Source organism: Stegostoma tigrinum, chromosome 2 (assembly GCF_030684315.1).
Source record: "Stegostoma tigrinum isolate sSteTig4 chromosome 2, sSteTig4.hap1, whole genome shotgun sequence".
Classification (NCBI taxonomy): Eukaryota; Metazoa; Chordata; class Chondrichthyes; order Orectolobiformes; family Stegostomatidae; genus Stegostoma; species Stegostoma tigrinum.
The window spans coordinates 71736329-71759086 of record NC_081355.1 but is presented as its reverse complement, the minus strand read 5'-3'; the positions used below and the strand labels follow the sequence as shown (position 1 = coordinate 71759086).

General features: G+C 40.4%; 1 protein-coding gene across 1 annotated transcript in view; it reads right to left on the bottom strand.

The window, feature by feature from the left end:
- LOC125447373 (histone deacetylase 9-like) overlaps positions 1–21789 on the bottom strand; it is a 737956-nt gene extending 716167 nt beyond the window's left edge. Inside the window, exons 1-2 of the mRNA XM_059654559.1 lie at positions 21599–21789; positions 20909–21332 (exon numbers count right to left, since the gene is read on the bottom strand). The gene's annotated coding sequence lies outside the window, so the exon portion shown is untranslated. The remainder of the gene's footprint in view (positions 1–20908; positions 21333–21598) is intronic.
- Between the last annotated feature and the right edge of the window lie 969 nt (positions 21790–22758).

Sequence of the window (22758 nt, the reverse complement as noted above, 5' to 3'; positions counted from 1 at the left end):
TTATTTGTGATGTTTTGGAATTGACAGTAAATCAATTTATTTTCAAGTTATTTATTTCAGTATCCATAATATTTAAAATTATATAAAGGGCTTTAGTGGTGTTAAATGTGGTTTGCTGTGTGTGTGAATACTTCAATGTGATTGGATGCTTACTTTCCCAATGACATCACAAACACTAGAAGCCTGGAGATACCTCAAATGTAGTGTCTGATTCAAGCTAGCATCATGAAATGGGAAAACCATTACAGGGAGATACTTAGACTTTTGTGGTAGCTTTCATTGACATCAGCAGTGTAGCCAATGCTTTATCACTTACAGAGCATCTAGCTCAACACAAGAAAATACTATATGAATTAACACAAATTATAAATTGAGTATAGTAGTACCGACCTGGAGACCTGCCGAATAAAAGTCTTTCAATAAAGCTTGGCAGTTAATAGTCAGTCATCATTAACTGGGGCATTCACTGTGACCAATCCACAAGCAGAATAAATGTAGGTTCCCTTTATTCAGTATTTCTAGTGAATTGTCCTGATGAGTATATAATGAAAACAGTGACAAAATGTATTTTTCTTTTCACAGCAACACCACATTGCTGAAAAAGGGAGATGCTATTAAAGTTTTCCTTCTTATATTCCTCACAACAGACACAATGCCAAATTCCAAATGGAATAACAATTTATATTGCATGGGAAACATGGTGCTGATTGATCAGAAAGTGGACTCTGATTGACTGAAACATCATTTTGGGCAATGAATTTCACATAATGCAACACTCACTTGTGAACTTGTATTACTGTTCACTGCAAGTCCACCTTCCTTGGTCAAAGTATACATTCCAAAGTTCCAACTGCTGCCTCACCACATAAAAACCAAAAGAACTGTGGATGCTGTAAATCAGGAACAAAAGCAACGTTGCTGGAAACGCTTAGCAGGTCTGGCAGCATCTGTGAAGGACAAATCAGAGTTAACATTTCGGGTCTGGTGAATTGAGAAAGGGTCACCGGACCCGAAATGTTAACTCTGTTTTCTCCTTCACAGATGCTGCTAGACCTGCTGAGTTTTTCCAGCAACGTTGTTTTTGTGTTGTCTTACCACAGCCTTATGTGGCCACAGCAATATAGCTCTGCTCTTATATTTTAGTCCCTTTGAATTGAATGCTAACATTGCACTCCAACTGCCAACTGAACCTGCATGATAGCCTTAACAGCACCCTGAATTAGGAATCCCAAGTCCCTTTATGTTTCAGATTTCAAAAGACTTTCCCCATTTAAAGAATAGTCTATACCTCTTCTTCTGACCAAAGTGCATGAATTCACACTTTCCCACATTGTATTCCACCTGCTATTTCTTTGCCCACTATCCTCGCCTGTACAGGTCCTTCTGCAGCCTTCCCTCTCCTCAACACTATCTGTCCATCTACCTATCTCTATGTTGTCTGCAAACTAAGCAACAATACTCTTAGTTCCTTCATCCAGATCATTACTGTATGACATGAATAGTCACCGGCTAACATCCTGAAAAAGACCCCTTTATCCCTACTCTCTGCCTTCTGCCAGACAGCAAATCCTCTATCCTTGCATGTACCATGCCCAACACCATGGATTCTAACCTTATTTAGCAGCCTCCCATGCAGCACCTTGTCAAAGGCCTTCTGGAAACGCAAATAGATCACTTCCTCTCCTCAAAGAATTCCAATAGATTTGTCAAGCATGACCTCCCCATGACGAAGCAGTCCTGACTCAGTCTTATTTTAACTACGCGCTTCCAAGTAGTCCTCAATCTCAGCTTTAATAATGGACTTTAAAATTGTACCAATGACCGAGGTCAGACTAACCGGCCTCTCATTTCCCATCTTCTGCCTGCCTCCCTTCTTGAGTGAAAGTGTTGCGTTAGCCATTTCCCAGTCGCCTGGGACCTTTCCTGACTCCAGTGATTCCTAATTATCACCATCAATGTGTCTACAATGTCTTCGGCTATTTCCTTCAGAATTCTGGGATACAGCCCATCTGGTCCTCCTTCTTTCCCTGTTACTCTTCTCGAATCTCTCACATTCCCAACAGATAAATAATACCAAGTGCTATTCATTCATAATGAGCTGATTGTGCAGCATTATATTACAAATTCTGAAAACTATTCTGATACCTGCTCCTCCAACATAGAAGCAGAAGCAAAATGAGAGATGTCAATGGTATGCTCTTTCATATTTTATGAACAGCACAGCGCTTGCTACAGGCCTTCTGTGCATATATGCATGGGTTCCAGAATGGAGTCTGAGCTATATTCAGTTGGATAAACCTGGTCATCCAGTAGCTAGTTTTTGAAATGCCATCTCAGTTACTCAAAGTTCAAGTGACACACTGCACTGCCTCAGAATGGAGGAATCATGACTACTGCCAGATAATGGGTAAGTATTTGCAGGAAGTACTGTCTATTATCACAAAGTAGCTGCACATCTAAGAAGTGGAGGTGTTTGCTATCCATGTTCCTTTGTTTTTCTATTAAGTACATGTGCATTCGATTGTATCCTGCACCATGGAAAGACTGCAAATCATTCCAAACCCCATGCTCAATCTGCCTACTTGTGACTGCAGGCAAATGAGATGAAACTGTCTCTTTGTGGACTGGGAATCTCAGACACCTCCCAGATACAGCTGCATGCGCCAATTAACTGTGAAATGTTGTTTATATCACTAGCAGTAGGAAGAAGACAGATGCATAAACATTAACATTAACCACTACCTTGACAATCACAGGCAATGCAATCCTTAACCTTGCTCTAAGGTTCCAGTTGCAACTGCAGCAGTTTTGTAGATTTCAGTTCTGATTTATTTTTTAAAAAAACAAATATATTGCCCCTGATAACCAAATGTGAAGCTGGATGAACACAGCAGGCCAGGCAGCATCTCAGGAGCACAAAAGCTGACGTTTCAGGCCTAGAACCTTCATCATCTGATGAAGGGTCTAGGCCTGAAACATCAGCTTTTGTGCTCCTGAGATGCTGCCTGGCCTGCTGTGTTCATCCAGCTTCACACTTTGTTATCTTGGATTCTCCAGCATCTGCAGTTCCCATTATCTCTGATCCAAATATATTGCCCCTCACTGAAGTTGATATCACAAAATTGCTCCACAATAATCTTCAGTGGACTAGCCTCTTGCTAAAAGTCTTTATTCCTGTCCTCCTTCCCCTCTCTCTTCATGTAGCCATTTCCCAGTCATTCTCATGCTTAATTCCCAGAGAAAAGCCTACTAGGTCACCAATAACTAGAAGCAAAATGTTTTAACATGAGCTTTTAAATGAACAGAAATATATTTGAGCACGAGTCAAACCATTTCATACAGACTATTAAACTTCAGTCAAGTGGGCAAAATATCCAAAAATGCAACAATCACACCAGGAGCTGGGAGAAATAATAGCCACTAATCAACAAGTCATTTATAATAGAATTGGTAAAGAGTGACCTTCGTGCCATTTAATGTTGTGTTCAACGGCATAAAAGTAAGCTGCAGTACAGACTGGAACAAAGTTTCTCGGAATGGGCAATAAATGCTGATCAATGCAGTAACAGCACCCATAAATGCATTTTTAAAAGAAGTGTTTGAAAAGGGAAGTGTTGGTGGCAAATCAGCCTTGCACTCTGATTGGCGTCATGATTTTCTTGCTCTGCATGCTGTTTGCAGTTCCTGTGTACAAGCACCACAGAACCAACTTATCAAGATGACATTGAGAAGACCTGGATAGATGCCTGTGTTTCTTAGGTGTTATTAACCACTAATAGGAGCTCTGCAAGGAATCTAAAAAGAAAAGGATATTGTTGGGCTCAATTTCATTCTCAGTAATAAATTTTAACATGTCTACAGTACAGGAAAAAGTTCCTGTAGCATAGTAATTACACAGACAAATGTTGTTGTCTAATTGCTGCCTTTGTAATAGCACTTCAGTTTGGATGCGAGGAATTAGATAATTCCTGAAAAGCAGTATACGGTTTGCCATTTTTATAAAAGTAATCTTCTCAGCTAATGCAAAATAGGGGCTTAACTTCCAAAACTGTTGAGTGTAAATGTGAAATCAGAAACTTGTTCTACAGATTAGAACAAGATCTACTTTTAATATTTAACCTTGAAATTGAACAATCTACAAAGTAATTCACACATCAAGACTAAACCATCTTTTATAAAATGAAGAACAGTGGATGCTGGAGATCCGAAACAAACACAAAAGTTGCTGGCGAAAATCAGCAAGTTCTGCAGAATCTCTGATGAGAAATAGAGTCCAGTGACTCTTTTTCAGAGTTCTGCAGTGTTTCCCCAGCAATTTCCGTTTTTGTCTATGCAGTCTTTTGTTTTATTTCTGCACAGCTCTTAAATACAATACATTAATGTGTGAGCAGGAACTGACAGCAGAAAATCTCTCGCTATAAGACAGAATCCCTGAGATTCCTCCCAGTCTGCTGCTCTATGAGGGAACCTCCAAAGAAATTTTGCAAATTGGCTGTCTGCACTGTTTATACCATGGCTTCATTGATTTTTTACTGAAGCTGTGGTGAATCAAGAAGACGTGACAGAGTCTCTCCCGAAGCTGCTGTGAATTGTAAGATAATAAAATGTGAGGCTGGATGAACACAGCAGGCCAAGCAGCATCTCAGGAGCACAAAAGCTGACGTTTCGGGCCTAGACCCTTCATCAGAGAGGGGGATGGGGTGAGGGTTCTGGAATAAATAGGGAGAGAGGGGGAGACAGACCGAAGATGGAGAGAAAAGAAGATAGGTGGAGGGAGTATAGGTGGGAAGGTAGGGAGGGGATAGGTCAGTCCAGGGAAGACGGACAGGTCAAGGAGGTGGGATGAGGTTAGTAGGTAGGAGATGGGGGTGCGGCTTGGGGTGGGAGGAAGGGATGGGTGAGAGGAAGAACCGGTTAGGGAGGCAGAGACAGGTTGGACTGCTGTGAATTGTGTTCACTTAAAAATAAAAAACATAAAGGTAGAAAACACTTTAGTCCCAGAAATTGTAGTCAGACTTGATACTGCTCCCAGTTATAAAATGATAAGGAAATAAATTCAACTTTGGTAGTATCAGATATGATCCCACATTTTAGGAAGCTAAGGTCAAGCTGGGAGTATAATGGCAGCCAATCTGATACCGCTTGCTTTGTATCATAGCATAGTTCAGTTTTTAACTCAAAACTGATCCAGTCAAATGCAGTCTATTTTAAGAGAGTTCTTGAAAAAGTGTTCGACATTTTGGAGCAATTTGGTACAATACATAGGAAAAGATTGTAATGGATGTGAGCTGGCTCGCTGAGCTGGGAGGTTAGTTTTCAGACGTTTCGTCACCATTCTAGGTAACATCATCAGTGAGCCTCCGATGAAAAGATTGTTATCGTTGAATTGTGTCCATTCTCTGAATCATAACATTCTGGATTCAAGAACATCTCCGGGGCTTCAGCACAATAATCAATGCTGAAGCTCCAACACAGTACTGAGGGAGTAATGTGCTGTTGGAGGTGCTGCCTATCAGATGTGCTTGTGAACGGAGCCCACCTGCTTGCTCAGTTGAATGTAAAAGATCCCATGGCACTATTTCAAAGAAGGTCATGCACTTTATTGCTGGTGTCCTGGCCAATATTTAACCCTCAATGAATAGCTCACACCAAAAACAAATGCCTATTATTACCATATTATTGTTTATGGCTATTTTCCTATATCGCAACTGTGACTATACTTCAAAAGTACATCATTAGCGAAAGTGCTTTGAGATTTCTGGTACTCATAGAAAACAATATTTAAATGAAAAATGTTTTTTTTATTGGCAGTAACCGGACAATCAAGAATGATCCTCTTATTTTGTTATTCAGGCACTATAGTCACAATCATAACCTTTAATAAGTGTGTATGAAATGCAGAGTGTCCTTATATGCGTGCATTCAGAGTAAGCAACTTTGAAAAAGATAGGTACAGACAAAATATATTTTCATGGCCTCCTGTACATACTTAATCAATCTGTTTCAACATGACAGATCAGACCAAATGTTGGAAACCTAAATTTGCTGGCAACGCAAAGATCGATTGAAGAGTAAATTTTAAAGGAGTCATAAGGAATCTGCAAAGGGATATTAGATATGTTGAGTGAATGAGCAAAAGATGGTGAATGAAGAATACAGCAATGTGGGAAAATATGAACTTGTCCACTTTAGCAGGAAGAAAAGGAGCATGTCATTTACTCAGGGATCTGAGTGTCTTGGCACATGAATCACAAAACCTTAGTACACCGTGTGAGAACCACTTTTTTTTCTGGAATTAAAACTAGAAAAAAACAGAAGTTTTGGTCAATGACAAGGTTGCAGAAAGTTTGCCATTTGATTTTTTTGAGATTCAACTGTCAAATGTGGAACTGTGTTAAGCTTCACTTATTGTTAATAAAAGGACAAGTGATCTCTGGAAAAGCAGAGAGGCAGGAATTGGATTTGTTACTTTTCTAGACTTCCACGGTAGAAGGCACTTTGAACCGAATGTTACCTAAAAGCAGTTCTTTGGCTGTTGATTTCAATTTTGCCACAAAGTTGGAAGTTATAATTGAAGAAAAGACTTTCGAGAAGGTTCATTCAACTGATTCCTGGATGAAGAGGTTATTTAGTGAAGAATAATTGGATTTGATTATGTCTTTATCCAGTGGAGATTTGAAGATTAAAAGGTCACCTTTCCATCACATGGATGACCAAGGGAGCTCTCTCATTTTTACTATCTGCCACTGTTTTGCATTGGAAAGATTACCAGTGGATACTCAAACTGTGTAAAACACACCTTCCTTGACAAGCAAGTCCTGGGATTGAGCTTACAACTAGAGCTTCTGGCTCAGGGATGTACCACTAGATCTTTCCAACAGATTTAATCTACTTGCAAAAGAATATTAGGAAAAATGGAGAGTATTTTTGATGCAACAGGTTGCTACAATACAGGTCTCATGATGTGAAAGGCTACCGGAAGCAGTTTTACTGGTAATTAGTAAAAGGGAATTAGATTAGCATATGTAAAGGGAATGTTTGTAAGACTTTGTTGAGACAGCATGAAAGAGACACTGATGTGACATCTCCTTCAGAGCCAGCTTAGGCACAATGTGCCAAAAGGCCCTGATTTGTACTTCATGATCCTTTGAAAATGATCCATTATCTGGTCATTATTATCAATCTGGCACTGTTGCACTGTTAAATACATTTCAGGAATATAATTATCTGAACAATGAATGCAAGTACGTTGATGAGATAAATACCTTAACCCAGCTGCAGTGTATTGTAAACAAAAAAACATCTATTGTATTTCACCATATTTCTCTTTTTGCTAAGATCTATTATCCCATTGCAAGACTCATTCTTTGCAATAAATACTGTGGCTGCTGTCCAATTTGTGGAAACTAAATTACTTGAGTCTGAAAACACTGCATGCATAACAGCAAAACATTATGACTAATTTGCTGTTCTTTATTGTTATTAAATGCTGAATCAAATTGTTCTGAGCAGCTTTTATACCACCTCCTATGTATTTACCGGAAGGTATTTGGAGGCATAAATGTGTGCATAGGCCTCTGTTGTGTATCTGTGAGCAGAGTTTTAATTGTGACCCACATTGTGAGTTCTGCTGATGAGATTTAAAATGTTAAAATTAGTAGCAGGTACTATAAACAGGGTCGGTATTGTTGATATGTATGAATGGAATGTCAGGTGTTCATATGCATGAGCACACTCAGAATAAACTTGGAAAAATAGCTACATGCAGACAAAATATATTTTTCCTGTATCTCTCAGTACACCGTCATTCCCCTTGGACTTCTTGAACTGTTCCCAGAAATTAACAACTTGCATTTATAGAACGCCTTAATGTTAAGAATGTTCTGAGGCATTTAGTGGAAGCATAATCAAACAAAGGGATATGCCAATACAAAGGAGATTTTTAGAAGCGTGACCAATTGGTTGCTCAAAGATGCAGGTTCCAGGGATTGCCTCACAGGAGCAGAGGCAGTGCAGAAGCACATAAACTTAAGGAGAATAAATTTATGGAACTAGTATGCCATTGAGAAGAATGTATAAATGGTCAGGGCTGGAAATAGCAAAAAAAAATTTAGAAGGGTTTCAGTGCAAATGGATTAAAACAAGATGGAAGTAGGCAACATTATGAAGATAGAAGGGAGTAGCATTTGTGCTGGTGAGTAATGAGGCTCATAGCTCAGTTTGGGATTGAACAGCTCATCAGGACATTTTTTTTATTCAGAGGATGTGGGTGTTACTCGCCAGTGTTTCTTGCCAATCCATAATTAATGGGGATGAGCTGTCTAAATGAATTACTGCAGGCGTTAGGGTATTAGAGCACATAGTGGTGTTTGGGAGGCAGTTCAAAGGTTTTGTCCCAGGAAGAGTGAAGTAGCAGAGATTTAATTTCATTTGAGAATCCTGTTGCCTTGGCAGGGAACTGCCAAGCTGTGGTGTTCGCAAGCATCTGTTGCCCCTGTCCTTCCATGTAGCAGAGGTCAAGGGTTTGGAGATACTGTCAAAGGTGAATTACTCACTGCATCTTGTGGATGGTACCCCCCACTGCGGCAAATTCATGTCAGTGCTGAATGTTCAAGGTGGGTGGATGGTGTGTCAATCAAAAGGGCTGCTTTGTTCTCGATGGAAGTGATCTTTTTGAGTGTTGTTGGAATTGCATCCATCCTGGCAAATGGTGATGGTATTCCATCATACTCGTGACCTGTGCCTTGAAGATTTTGGATAGAAAAAGGGGGAGATGGGAGGTGAATTACTCACCACAGATTTCCTAGTCTTTGACCTGCTGTTGTAGCCAAAGTATCTCTATAGCAATTCCAATACTGTTTCGGATCAACGGCACTCCTCAAGATGTTGATAGTAGGGAATTCAGTGATGGTGATCCCATTAAACATCATAAAAGGCAATTGTTAGGTAGGCAAACTGGAGGCTGGAGGAACACAGCAAGCCAGGCAGCTTGTGGAGGAAAGCAGCAGTCAACGTTTTCAGGTATAACTCTTCTTCAGGACTGTTTGTCTACCTTGGATTCCAGCATCCGCAGCTTTGTTTTGTCTCTAAGGAGGTAACTGTTAAATTTTCCCTTGTTTGAGTTAGTCATTGCCTGGCATCTATGAATGTTATTGGACTCATATCATCCCAAGGCAAGATGTTTTCTGGCTCTTGCTGCTTATGGGTATGGGCTGTTTCAGTATCTGTTAAGTCACAAATGGTGCTGGACATAGTGCAATTGTCAACAAATAGTCATACTTCTGTCATTTCCATCTAGGGAAAGCATTCATGAAGATAATTCGGCTAAGTACACTATCCTGCATATTCATGTGTTGATGCGATTGGATTGAAATGGGTCCATTTCCTTTATGCTCAGATTGATTCCAAACAGCCTGGTTGGCAGATGAGGTAATGGTATCATAGTATTGTCCATTAGTTAGTCATTCGGGAAAGGTTCCTCACAGTGTAGTCTTCAGGCACCTATACTCAAGACATGGAAGTGAGGAAAAGAAAGCTTTCTTTCTGCTTTGCCATCAGGAAACATGGCGGAAAGAAGAGTGAAGAGAATAGCAGTCCTATATCAACTGACTACTTCAGGAGACCATATCACTAGACCCAGTCAGCCGGACAACAATAGCAAACTATATCAGTGCTGTATCCCAGGTTCAAAGGGACACCCAGTAATGCAAGCAAAAGGTCAATGATCTTTTGTGCTTCACAAGGGTAAGTGTTCCCAACTTCTCTCTATTACATTGTGCTCACAAGACCACCACTTACACTAACACTGGCACTGTAGTCACATCTTACCAAGGCTCACGGACTACAGCTCTCAGTATTGCATACATCATGTCCATTCAATTGTTTCTACTCATCCCCACCTCACCCCCACCAAAGCACTAACAGCTCCGGTCCTCAGTACTTCCTACTCACTCCTGGGAACATCTCCTGCTCATGCATCATCACCCATTCCTCTTCTGTCGACTTCCACCTTACTTATTTCCTCTCTTTAGCTCAGAATAGAAAAATGTCCCATTACTAGGCTGAAAAGTCCATGATGGTTGGGGAGTGTAGTGAATATCAGGTTCCTTATTTATTTCAAGGAGAAAGTTCTGAATTTGCCCAGGGAACAGGACAGGGGCTCATGTGGAGATGGAAAGAGACCTTAATGCTGAACCAACTCAGTGAGTTTCAGTGTGCTGTACTGTGCTGTGCTGCTCTTGTTGTGTTCAGTCATTCTTAATCTACACTAGCTTTCATCCCTACAAAGACAAGTAACTCCCTCTCATCTATCCTGCAGGTACTAGCTGCACTTGGCTAAAAATAGCCCAGAACCAAAAACCTTCAGCTCCACCCCAACATCTGAAGAGGACATCAAACAATGCTCAGAGAATGCTCCAGTAAGCTGTACCTCCACCAGCTCAGAGACTTTCAGTTCCATAGTTTCTTCATCTATATTAGACTCGGGAGCAAAATCTGATGAGCACATCATTTGCAGTTAGTCAAGAAAATAACACCACATTTCTTTTGCACTCAGAGGTCCAGCAGAAACCAGGCATCAAGTAGAAGATAGGCCTCCCCCTGTCTTCGTCATTAATAACTTCATCAAGATGCATAGGCTTGCACAGGAGCAGCAGGCATGTTTATCAGAGGCTTTCAGTAAGAACAGAAAAATCCAGTGACTTTTGTCAGTGTAGTGCTCATTCCGACATGCATGTACCCAGCAAGACTTATGGACAAATTGGTGAAACACTGTGGAGACACAGATCCAGCATATTTAGGATCTGCCGGATATGTGAGCCGACCTGCTCACTATCAGTCAAACCAAAGACGCTCAAGAACAATGGCAAGGCAAGGGTGATGAAGTGAAGTCCAAGTTCTCCTTTCTCTCAGCGATACAGCTTAGTGCCAGCACACACGCACTGAAGGGGAAATCAGTCACAGGACCCCCTGAAGCATCTGTTCAGGTCACTATGAAAGTCCTGGCACCAGCAGTTTAGTGAGGATGGCTCTGGGCGTTTTTCATCAGTGCCTACCCTTCCATTCAGACAGTTAAAGGAAATGATAGCGATGTCTGTCAATGCAGGGAGTCTCGACTTCTTTGGTAGGTCTTCACCTCCTGCATCCCCTTCTGAAAACTGAGGCAGTCACTGCTGGTTGCTGGTCCTGCTGGGCTTATTGAATGAAGTTGTAATTGTACTATGGTCATAATTGCTTGAGGCCGTAATTGTTAATGTGTATTGTTGTCAGTGAGTGACCTGCTGATAAAGTATAAATTGAAACCAGATGGGTAGCCTTAGTGAATCAGTGAAGGCATTACTGCTTCAATTACCTGGACACAAATTCCAAAATTCCCATGAACAAATCCTTCAATTACAATCAATAGATATACCAGTCAGATTCAAGTGTATGCAACTGGATATAAAGTAGCACAGCCTGAATCTTTGCACAGTATATAACCAGATTTCTAGAATGTTGGAGCTCAATTGTGTTACTGTCTGTTCACACATAGCTTACGACATATTGTGGCAAATGGTGCAGGCAAAAAGGACATTTAGAGACAGTAGAAATTCTCCATTCCAAATCATCTCCGCCTGCCACACTTATTCACCACAAAGACAAAAGCTAATTGAGAATGCTACCTCGCTGTGCTTCCTGAAACTGAAATCTGCAAAACCACCATGCATAATGTGTTACATGCACATAGCTTGCATCAACATATGCTCATGCTGCAATCCTTGTATAATATTTCTAACGTAGCTGTCTTCACTCTGTTGCCATGTCATGAGTCAACAGATAGTGTAACCTGGAACTAGGAGAATCAGCTTTTCTTCTGCCTTTGTCACCTTCTTGCCTTATAAAGTAAAAGTGACCACAAAGATCCAGTGAACCAACCTAACAGCAATGGAACATATTCTTTCCTCAGTCATGCAAATCTTCCATTCATTTAATATCTTCAAAAAAAATTCTAGTCATACCAATTTAAGTTGATGATTTGAACAGATTTAATTACAATTTACACATTTATTGATTCATAAAGATAATCCACATTTACAATCTATTTACTTCCACACAATTTTAAGGATGGGAAAAATTGCAGGCTTTTAGCATAATGACTATCACCTGGAAGTGAGGAAGGCCAGTCACAGCATCACAAAAACATCACAGAAAGAGGCTGTTCAATACCTACATCAGCTCTCTGAATAAGCCTTATGAATCTGTGCCATTTTTCTGCCTTTTCTCCATAACCCTGATAATGGTTTCAATTGCTGGACTTTGTTTTCAATCATACAAGCAATTTAGTAGAGCACAGTATCTTGCAATATCAGCTAAAGTAATCATGAAGGTGTTGGATTGTTACTAAAATCACAATTAGTTCATGAATATCTTTCAGCGAAGGAAACCAGCTGTCCTGAATCAAGAGACAACAAAGAGTGGAGCTGGATGAACACAGCAGGCCAAGCAGCATCTTAGGAGCACAAAACCTGATGTTTTGGGCCTGGACCCTTCATCAGAAAAGGGGGAGGGGGAGAGGGTTCTGAAATAAATAGGGAGAGAGGGTGAGGTGGATCGAATCAATCTGGTCTGTATGTGAATCAAATTCCACTCCAACATCACTGACTTTGTAAGGTCCTTTAAAGTGGACAAGCAACCCATTCAGTTTGACTAAACAAGTAGTAGAGACCCAGATAACGTTCTGGGCATTGTGGTTCAAATCTTGCCATGGCGAATGGTGGAATTTGAATTCAATAAATATCTGGAATTAAGAATCTGACAATGACTGTGAATCCATTGTCGATTGTCAGAAAAACCCATCTGGTTCACTAATGTTTTTTAGGGAAAGAAACTGCCATCCTTGCCTGGTCTGGCCAGCATGTGACTCCAGACCCACAGCAATGTGGCTGACTCTTAACTGCCCTCTGGGCAATTAGGAGTGGGCAATAAATACTGCCTAACCAGCGAGGCCCTCATCCCATGAATGAATAAAGAAAACCAACTCACTTTTTTAAGTTAACATCACCAAGGGAAGAAATGGCATAAATGACTCTTCATTATACCAAGCTTTGCATTTTATTATACCAAAATAATATTACGCAGACAGTTGAGAAAACTCTTCTGGAATTTGTTGGTGAATCTTTCTAATAATGTTTATGATTGTTGTTCAAAATAACATTGCCCAATACATTAGTGACTAACTACATCTGGCTAATTCACAGTCAAGGTGAGACAAACTGTATTTTTGAATTAAAAATGGGTATTAGAAGCCTTATTAGAAATGTGACAATAATACTCATAGTCTAATGCCATAAAAATGTTCATTTTATCCTTGTTGCGTATTTTATTGTGAAAAGATGACAAAATCATTAGGGGAATCTTATTTTAAATATGCACTTTTTGGTATTTGTCTTTATTGCTCTTGTAGACAGCTCATGATATCTGACCCCTCTGCCAGCTTGAGCAGAATGTAAGAGTCGTTTCATATAGTTTGCTGCCACTAATTCTCAGTCACTGCTACTGTGTCTAACTAGGAGGCACTTATCCTAGTTAATAAGATGAGATAATTTATTGCATGACAGAAATACAATTGTGTTACTGGTCCATCATAATTACTGCAGACTCTTGAGAGTTGTACAGAATACATATGTTTCTTACAAAGGTTAATGTAGAACTTACATCTCTACTCAAAGACTATGTGACATCGTCAGACTGGGTGGACTTAATGCAACTTCATTACAAAGAGATAGCAAGAACTGCAGATGCTAGATTCAGACACATTACAGTGTTGGAGCTGGAGGAACACAACAGGTCAGGCAGCATCAGAGGAGCAGGAAAGTTGACATTTCAGGTCAAGACTCTTCCTTCCTGCTCCTCTGATGCTGCCTGACCTGCTATGTTCTTCCAGCTCCAACACTCTGTTGCAACTTCATTACAACTTTTCAGAATCATTACCGAACACAAAATCTTGTCCAAGCTCATTTCTCCTTTGTTAACCATTACGTATTCATACATATAACCACATCACCTTCATTACTACCTCATCTACCCAAAGGTCTGTTTTCAGAAATACAGGTGGCTTGGATGTCTTACAATTTTTCCTGAATGCGCTCACTTCAGACTTGGGAGAATGGCAGGTATTCTGCTTGAGAATTTGCGATCTTCGTTCTGGTCTGTGGATCATTTCTTTGTTGGAGCAACTGTTATCTCTTGGGCAATATTATGGAGTATATTGTTACTGTTAGATCTTGTTGATGGTCCATTTCCTTATCTGTGGGATCTTTAATCTCCTAAATTACCTTCGCGGTTGAGCTTTTCTCTGATAACTCAAGTATTTGCTCAAAACATCATTCAGAGGGTGCAGATTCAATTTAAAATTCTCCCAATGCTTTTATGTCATGATTTTACAATAAAATGCACAAGAACATTAAATGCACATTTTTTATGGCATTAGATCATGAGTATTTTGTTCACATTTCCAATAAGGCTTCTAATCCTTCTAGTTAGAAGAGGCATTTTCTTTTTCACAGTAATCTGAATAGTCCGGCCAGGCAATTTCTTCTGCTTGAGAAAATCCAGCATTTGCGGTACTGGTATAGCTAATGTGGAGACACATACAGCTCATTTCCCATTAGCTGATGATTGGATTGAACATCTGCAGTCACACTTTGTGGTAGTTTGGTTGCTGAAGTCTTACCAGACCATAGGCTGCTCTCTCATTAGAGAGAGAGAGAGAGAGAAAGAGAGAGAAACATGATTTATGGTCATTTAACTTGAAGTTCACCACACCTCCATTGATAGGAAAGGTTGAGAATGAATGGTCCTTCACGGCACACAAATTGACCCTATGCTGCTGACATTAATTTTCATCACAAACCAGCCATCTCACCAATCGAGCTACCCAACCCCCTACTGGTGATTGTAGATGTTTTCAAACACTCAGTGGCTGGCCGTTCTGTTGTAGAGCTAAAATTTGAACATTTGTAGCAGCCCTGTAAAGTCTATGGCTTTCTCCATTTTGACTATTTGAAACAGCTGTCTTATAAAGTCAGACATGAGGAGAAGAATTACCCTTTTAGCCCACTGAACACACTCTGCCATTTAACATGGCTGATCCATTATCTCAGCTCCATACCATTTCTCCCTCTGCACAACCTCCAAAGCCTTTAGCCTTCTGAAATGTCAACACAAGAAATCTCCAAGGAAAGTCCAACTCAGGCATTCCTCTGTTAGGTCTTAAACCACATTGTGACTCTGGGAGGATTTCCTCAGCCACAGGAAGTAGATGAATCAGGAAATTGTATGTCAAATTTCCCTGCTAAGGACAAGCAGGAAATTCTTGATAGTTGGCACAGTATGGTTTGTCTTCTGTCTTGAAAATAGTTAAAATTGTCACATTACGGAAGTTAGATAGGGGAATTGGGTCTTAAGTAAGCATAAATGCACTATTCTGAAAAAATTCAGCTGGAATACAGTCAGGGATGTCAATGTTTTGATTCTTATCCATTTGATTGCTCACTCATCTAGGGATAGCACAAGGTCCTGGAAATAGCCAAAAGAATATCCACTGCCTCCGCAGTTACACAGTTGAAAAGTCATTGAAATTGTTCATTCCAACATTGATGGATGGCATCATCATTTGTAAGAACAAAAAACACCATTCTGCGAGTAAAGAGGTTTTGTTTGTTTCACATTCATCTATAGATGACAGTGGTGGCTTCAAAAATGCTCTTCATGCCATGATGATCAGGATATCGTTACAGCTTGCAGCCTTTCCCTTCCCACCACTTGTCCTTTATCTGTAGGAGCCAATCTTGAACCATTGGAATTTTGCATTCTTCACTTACATTCTTGAATAGTTCCACTAAGCAATGGAGGCAATTAGCTTGTGTTATAGGAGATCACGTATCTCAGTATTGCTTTCAGCAATCCCAATCTGGTAACAAAAACACTCAAAGTCAAAAATCTGAACACATGAGTCTCATGCACATGATTTGATCCCACTGAAGCTGAGTTGACTGTATGAAGATTTGCTAGATTAGCCGTGAACTACCCTTGAAAATTGTATCTATGTTCAGACTGCTTCAGGGCTAGGATTTTGATTTAATTCCTCTTGGACATTTGGGTCTTCCATGACTGGGATGCCAGGTGAAATTTCACTATCGATGTAACCAGTCTATGATCTGTCCAGCCAGCCTCAGCATGCCCTATAATTGAACAATTGTGAAATCACTTTGATCATTAACTCAAACAAGGACATAATGCAGGAGACAGCAATGTTTTGTTCTAAGATGCCTCCCCATGCTTTTATACGTGAGTTTCCAGTGGAAGGCATGTGCTTATCAGGTTTACGTTTCTTTTGGTTATGTTTGTTTTAAAGAGGCTACTTCGGGCACACTTTGTCAGCAGGCAGGCCCCATTGCAATGAGTTTCCCCACTCAATTATTTTTCCCCAATGATTCCTCACCAGGCATCAGAGTTAAGGCCAAACCTAGGGTTAAATTTCCCTCAAAGGATGATCTTCATTTCTTTGGTGATTGCAGTGAGAACTTCGTCAATGTCTGAATAGAACTTTTCTTTAACATCTTTAAAGGGTTAAGGATTAGGGCATAAGCGCTGAATCATTGGCAGATTTTTTAAGACTGATCTGTAGCTAATGGGTGAAAAGCCTTTCATTCATGTAATTGAAGAGTTCTGACAGTGTATTCAAGATCCAATTCTGACTGATAAAACCAACTCCATGAGCACAAAGGTCACAATAAGCCGATCCTCTTCAGTAGAAAGTGTTCCCCCTATGTGTTCCTTCAGCTGTTTCTGCCCAGGAAGGCAAGTCACACTGAGGATGCCAATTTCGATTTGGAGTCTTGATATGAGATACATTTGTAGTGTTTGTTTCCATGATCATCCTTGAGATTATCCATGAATATTCTAATACTCCAAATCACAAAATTTAACATATTATTTCTTTGACTGTAATGATGTGCACCTTACAGAGTATGGTTCAGAGACAGACAAGAGTAGGACATGATACTTTTAGCCCCTTCTGTACCCCATTAGTGGGTGAGTAGAAGTCCTGAAGAGGACTTTTCAATCACAGATCTTGCTGTCTAAAAATATCTCTGTCCCAACACAGCTGCGTCCCGGCCCCTGGAGTCCTATTTTTGGGTGAGCTCAGTTTTGTGGCAGGTGGAAAATGGATGCTTGATAAATATAACTCATCCAAAATTTTGCTACGAACACTCTAATTTTCCTAAAGTGCCATGTACTGGCTGACCTATATGAGCCCCTGACCTGCCACTACCAGAATTTTAACATTTTCATCTTTTTTCCAAATCCCTCAGTGACTCACTCCTCCCTATTTCTGTATCCTCATCTGATCCTACAAAGCTGCAAAAACAGTGCATTCCTTCAATTCAGCCATCTTGTACATCATAATTTTAATTGTCTCACCATTGTCAACAATCCCTTCAGCAGCATAAGCTTGATGTTTTAGAATGTATTCTGCAATTTTCTTCTCAACTCTTTCCCCTTTTAAGACAATCCTTCAAACTTATCTCTTTAACCCTTTGGTCACTGGTCTGAATATCTTCGTACTTGTCTCGTGCTGAAAATTTGTGCAACTGCTGGAATAATTCCTTGAGATATTTTGCCACATTAAATGTGCTTTTCATCATCTTAATGTAAGCCAGAGTCTCTTATGTATGCTTTTTTGAATCATACTTCATCCATACAAATCTGCTAATATTTATGATCTGCTGAGCATGATAGGCATGAGTTTAACCTGTTCAGGATGAAAATAAGCTCTCTTAAGATAACTCAAAATATTTCCCCTTTTGGGATCACAGGAACAGAAGGATTCTTACGGTTGCCACATGGATGTTCTGTGCTTCCACAACTCTCGGTTTTCCTATTCTTCTCCCTTTTAAAGTGACTCAAACTTGCATCCCCTCCTCACCAAATGACTTTACTTGGTGCAGATGAGACATCTCTGTGCATAATAATTTTGACTTGCCCAAATCCAGCCAGCTGTCTCTTCTCTCCCATTTAAGAAATGCAGCCAGCCAGCTGGAAGCAAATAAAACATGGTTTGGCAAAAATAGGTCAAGAATACCCCGAGATTCCTCAGTGAGAAGACTCCTGGGACCCACAGGGTTAAGTCCACCCTTCTGTATCTAGCTGTTGCCTACTGAATCAGTGTGTGATAATGGTTGATGCTGAGGTGACACATGCTCATTTTGAGTGCTTGAGTGGTACTTGACTCTTCTCAGTCTGTGAAGGAAAAAGGACACCGCTATTACACAAGTGCACATGGATCTACTCTCCTGAAGGAATTGCCCCGAATCACCAACAACCCATCCGAAACATGAGATGGAATTGGGGTCACTACCATATCCTGGCAGTGGGAGGAAAGTCCATACAAACTCTCTTCTAACAGCAGACCCAGTCAGGAAAGGAGCCCTGCCGAAGGAGGCAAACGCAGCAAAAAAAAAGGCACAGGCTTGAATGACGAAATGCCTGTTATATTGTCAGGCCTTTTTTTTCCCATTCCTTAACATAAGATATTTGCTGCCCATTCAAAAATGCCTTTAAGAAAGTGGTGGTGAACCCAACTTCTTCAACTGCTGCACATTACCTGATGTTGCAATACTCATAGCTCCATTGGGAAGAAAGTTCCAAGTTTTTGGCCCAGATACAGTGAACGAACAGAAATAATTTCAAGTCAGATGGAGTGGGACTTGGGGGGAGAACTTGGGTAGTGGCCCCATGCATTAACACCTTTGTCCTTCCGGGTTTTGTAGTTCACGGACTTGGAAAGTTCTGTTGAAGGAGACTTACTAAGTTGCTCCAATGTATCTAGTTTATGGTACACACTGTTGCTCCTACACTTTGGTGGAGGAAAAAAAATGAATTTTAAACATGATGGTTGAGCTGCCAAAGAGTTTGTTTTATCCCTGACGGTTTTGAGCTTCTTAGATATTTTTAGAGCTGCAATCATCAAAAGTAGAGCGTAGTCCAGCACATCTTTTGACTTATATCTTGTGGATATTGGACAGGTTCTGGAGTCTAGGGAGGAGTTAATTACTAAAGTACTCCCAGCCTCTGATGTGGCCTTGTAGAATGCATTTATATAGCTGCTCCAGTTACATTTCTGATCAATGGTGACCGATTGATGTTGATGGCAGTGCTGTTTAACTTCGTAGAGAGATATAAAATATAAAATTTTGCATAGTAATCTAGTTGTCTTAGCTCAGTGCTCATTATTAAATTAAAAGTATTCTTTATTCCTCCACATCCTGTACCAGGTCCTTAATGTATTTGGGCCAACTTGCTGAGACATCTCAATGATCATTTCTTCAGCATGGTTAACACCCCATTCCCCCTCCCCAACTCCATTAGTACAATTAAGACACATATCAAGATTTTTCAAAAACTTGACTCAAACAAACCTTCAGGTCACAGGTAATAGAATAGCTTTCTTAAAATCTTACTGTTCCACTTCATAATAGTGTCACATATTCAACAATCTGGCAAATTAAATCTTTATTCTTAAGGCAGTTAACTAGCTCATTGGCTGGTTTATGACTAACATTATTAAGTGAATATGTTTTGTTTTGTCAGCCTACCCAACAAATAGCACAAAATAAATTGCAACAAAGTTTTTTTTTCAAAGCTGCCTTTTTAAGTGGCAGCCATTTCAATTAAACTCCTTTTGTAATAGGGAAGAGCCTCTCTTTTTCAATGTATGAGCTCTGTATGAGCTGTACATGGAATATTATCATTCACGCTTTTTAAAGGTATGCAGTATGCTCCAGTGTTATTTCCTTTCAAGGATAGTAAGCAGATTGTCTTCCCTTCCATGTTGGCTCTCCAAGTCACCTTTCTCATTATCCCAGAGAAAAGAAACTCTGTTTACTCTCAGAACAAGTCATTGCTGTTGGAGAGACACCTTTTATTCTGGGCAAGTGTTGATAGATTCACTTTCAAGTATGACGCACCCCAGTTTGAATTAAATGCTATTTTTGTTTTCAATTGATGCTATAAATCAACTATCAGCAGGTACTATTTGCATTTCAGTTAAATTCGGTAAGTTGGTGATTCTGGCGAAAGTGCCTTTAAATTTAGGAATCAAATGATCCACATTGGGGTACCTTTAGACCGCGACAAAAATCTTCCAAACCCAATAATCACAACCTCCCACTTGCCCCTAACATCCCCTCCATATAGAATATTGAAGTAGCAAACCATCCTATTTGTACAAATACAGCATTGAAAGAATCAACACATTGTTCCGAATCTAATGTTTCCAATGATAAGACTTAGAAAATGCAAGGCGTTAGAATTCTTAAAAATCCACTGAACCAGGTGCATATCAGCTAGCGTGCGCTCACTCTAACATTTATTCTGTTGTAAATTAAGTTTCATGCGTGTGTATGGGAAACGCACGATCTGCCATTTATGTCTTAAAGTGATATTTTTCGCCGTTGTTCTGTTAATCACATCACGTATCTGTCGTTTGAACGATCTATGAGAATGTATAAAGCCAGTTCCATGCAAGTGACCAACAAAAATCTGAATGCATCAAATGAACTCTTTATTTATTTGTCACAACACCGTTCATAAAACACGAGGCCAACTTCCAGCCACTGGGGGATGAATGAAATGCCCACCTGTATGAAATAAACACAATAGCAACTCCCCGCACACTGAGGACTGCAAACTGAGGACTGCAAACGAGAACCCGGGGAACAGGGTTGATGAATATTCCTCCAGCATCATTGCAGACTCAACTACCCTTTAATTCAAACAAGAACATCGCTTTAGATTTGAATGTAGGCGCTCAATCTATATCTCCAGCCCGCCACCGTGATGGTCAGGGCAGAAGCTGCAGAAATACCTGGGTGCGCGCATTTATCTGTCAGTGAACGCTTGCTTGGTAAACCTCCTCGTTGGGAAGTGTCACAATTTATATTCTCACTTTGTAATAGTGCTTGAATTATTTTGCCTTTCACCACTCCCACCTGGCGATCGAAGGCGATCTCCTAACGTGCGGATCCCGCTATCCTGTCAGGATTGGGTGGATATTAGGAGCCACGACTGACCTTTCGGCAGAGATGAGAACGCTTCTGGCAAGGATTGCGAAATTGGGCGAGAAGCTGCGATCAGGTCGAACCCGCCATGTTCCTCGGAAGCAGGATGAGGAAGAGAGACAGTTAATGTTTTGAAAATCCAGCCTGCCACCGAGATGTGATCAGAGCCCGCACTAGTGGCAACACACGGGTTGAGCTTTCTAAAAATAGCAGTCCAATAATGTGAGGAGTCTAGAAAACACAAAGTATGTATATAGTACATTCAGGCAGGAATGGATACAATTGGATGGAGTGAAACTGCTTACTTGTCTTAGTAATGGACAACATTAATGCCCAAAAAGGAAATTGAGCAAATTTAACCACATTTAATAATCTACACTTGCACAGATATAGTTCGTGCACAAACATAATCGTGGACAGATCTTTTATTACAATAGCTACTTATCTGTCGTGTGGCTAAATTATTCCCACACTAGTGCCCCATCCAGTCAAATCACCTTTGGATAGATTGGACATCAGATTTCACTCCGCTGTGAAACAGATTTTCTCCGTTGTCGTGGGACCGACATGAAGAGGGAATCTGTTTGAAACTGCAGGCAATGCTGAGGGTTTCTGTCCCGAGTGTCGGCACTCGCCCCAAACAGATGAAAGTACAAACGGGTCGGGAAACCGAGAAATCGACTGGCAATGCTTAACACTCAGCTGAACATTCTGTGGATTTTAGGTTTCGAAGAGGAGGACAACCTGCTGTCTAGTCATGACCTTGTGAGAAATCAAGTCAATCTGTGGAGCGACAGAAAATACACACAGAAACCCCCCGAAATCATAATAAAACATATTTTTGACTTGGGGTGTTTCCATTTGATTAATATATCACAGAAAAATAACAACAATCAAGATTTCTAGTATTTTTAGCTTTAAATGAGGTTCCAGTTAGGAATTTTTTTTGTAAAAAAGCCTCTCGAGTTCTATTAATTTTCATGTGAAGGTGCAATGCTGCTTTCTGTTCTACCAGTTCAGCATCTTCCGTTCCGAGGTTGCCATATGCATGTGGTTTGTTAATAGTGACCCGCTTTGGGGGACGTTCCATTACAGAAAAGCTTTATCTCAGTCTATCTTTATACTGCTGTTCAGGTAAGTTTAGGCAGAGAGCCCGCAATTCCAAATCGGGGGACAATTTCTCCCTGGCCTGGGGCTAAGTACTATAAAATGATTGTTGTACACTCAGCCACGTTCCTGGACGAGGTTACAAAGAAAGATCCACTCACAGATCCACCTCATTAAACGACTAATGCACAGAAAAAAATAGCAGCAATGCAAAAGATTCTAATTTGCAGTGTCATCCCTGACAAGTCGCTTGTGCAATGTCACTTGAGTATTTATTCCATTCAGTCGGAGATAACGGGCAGATGGTCTGATGCAGGGCTATAAAAGTTCGCCACTCGTTTCAGTTTGGATCTGGTGAGGTGGATCCCTCTCCGTGGTTTGTTGGCTAATGCAGCTAAAGAGGCGGTAGATCAACTAGCACACACCTCTTGAGTTGTATATCATAAAACTACAAGTCTCACTCGGGATTTCTTCTTATTTGTTCAAGGGATGTGTACTGGACGGCCATCCCTAATTGCCCTGGAGAAGTTGCCCTCTTGAATCAGTTCAG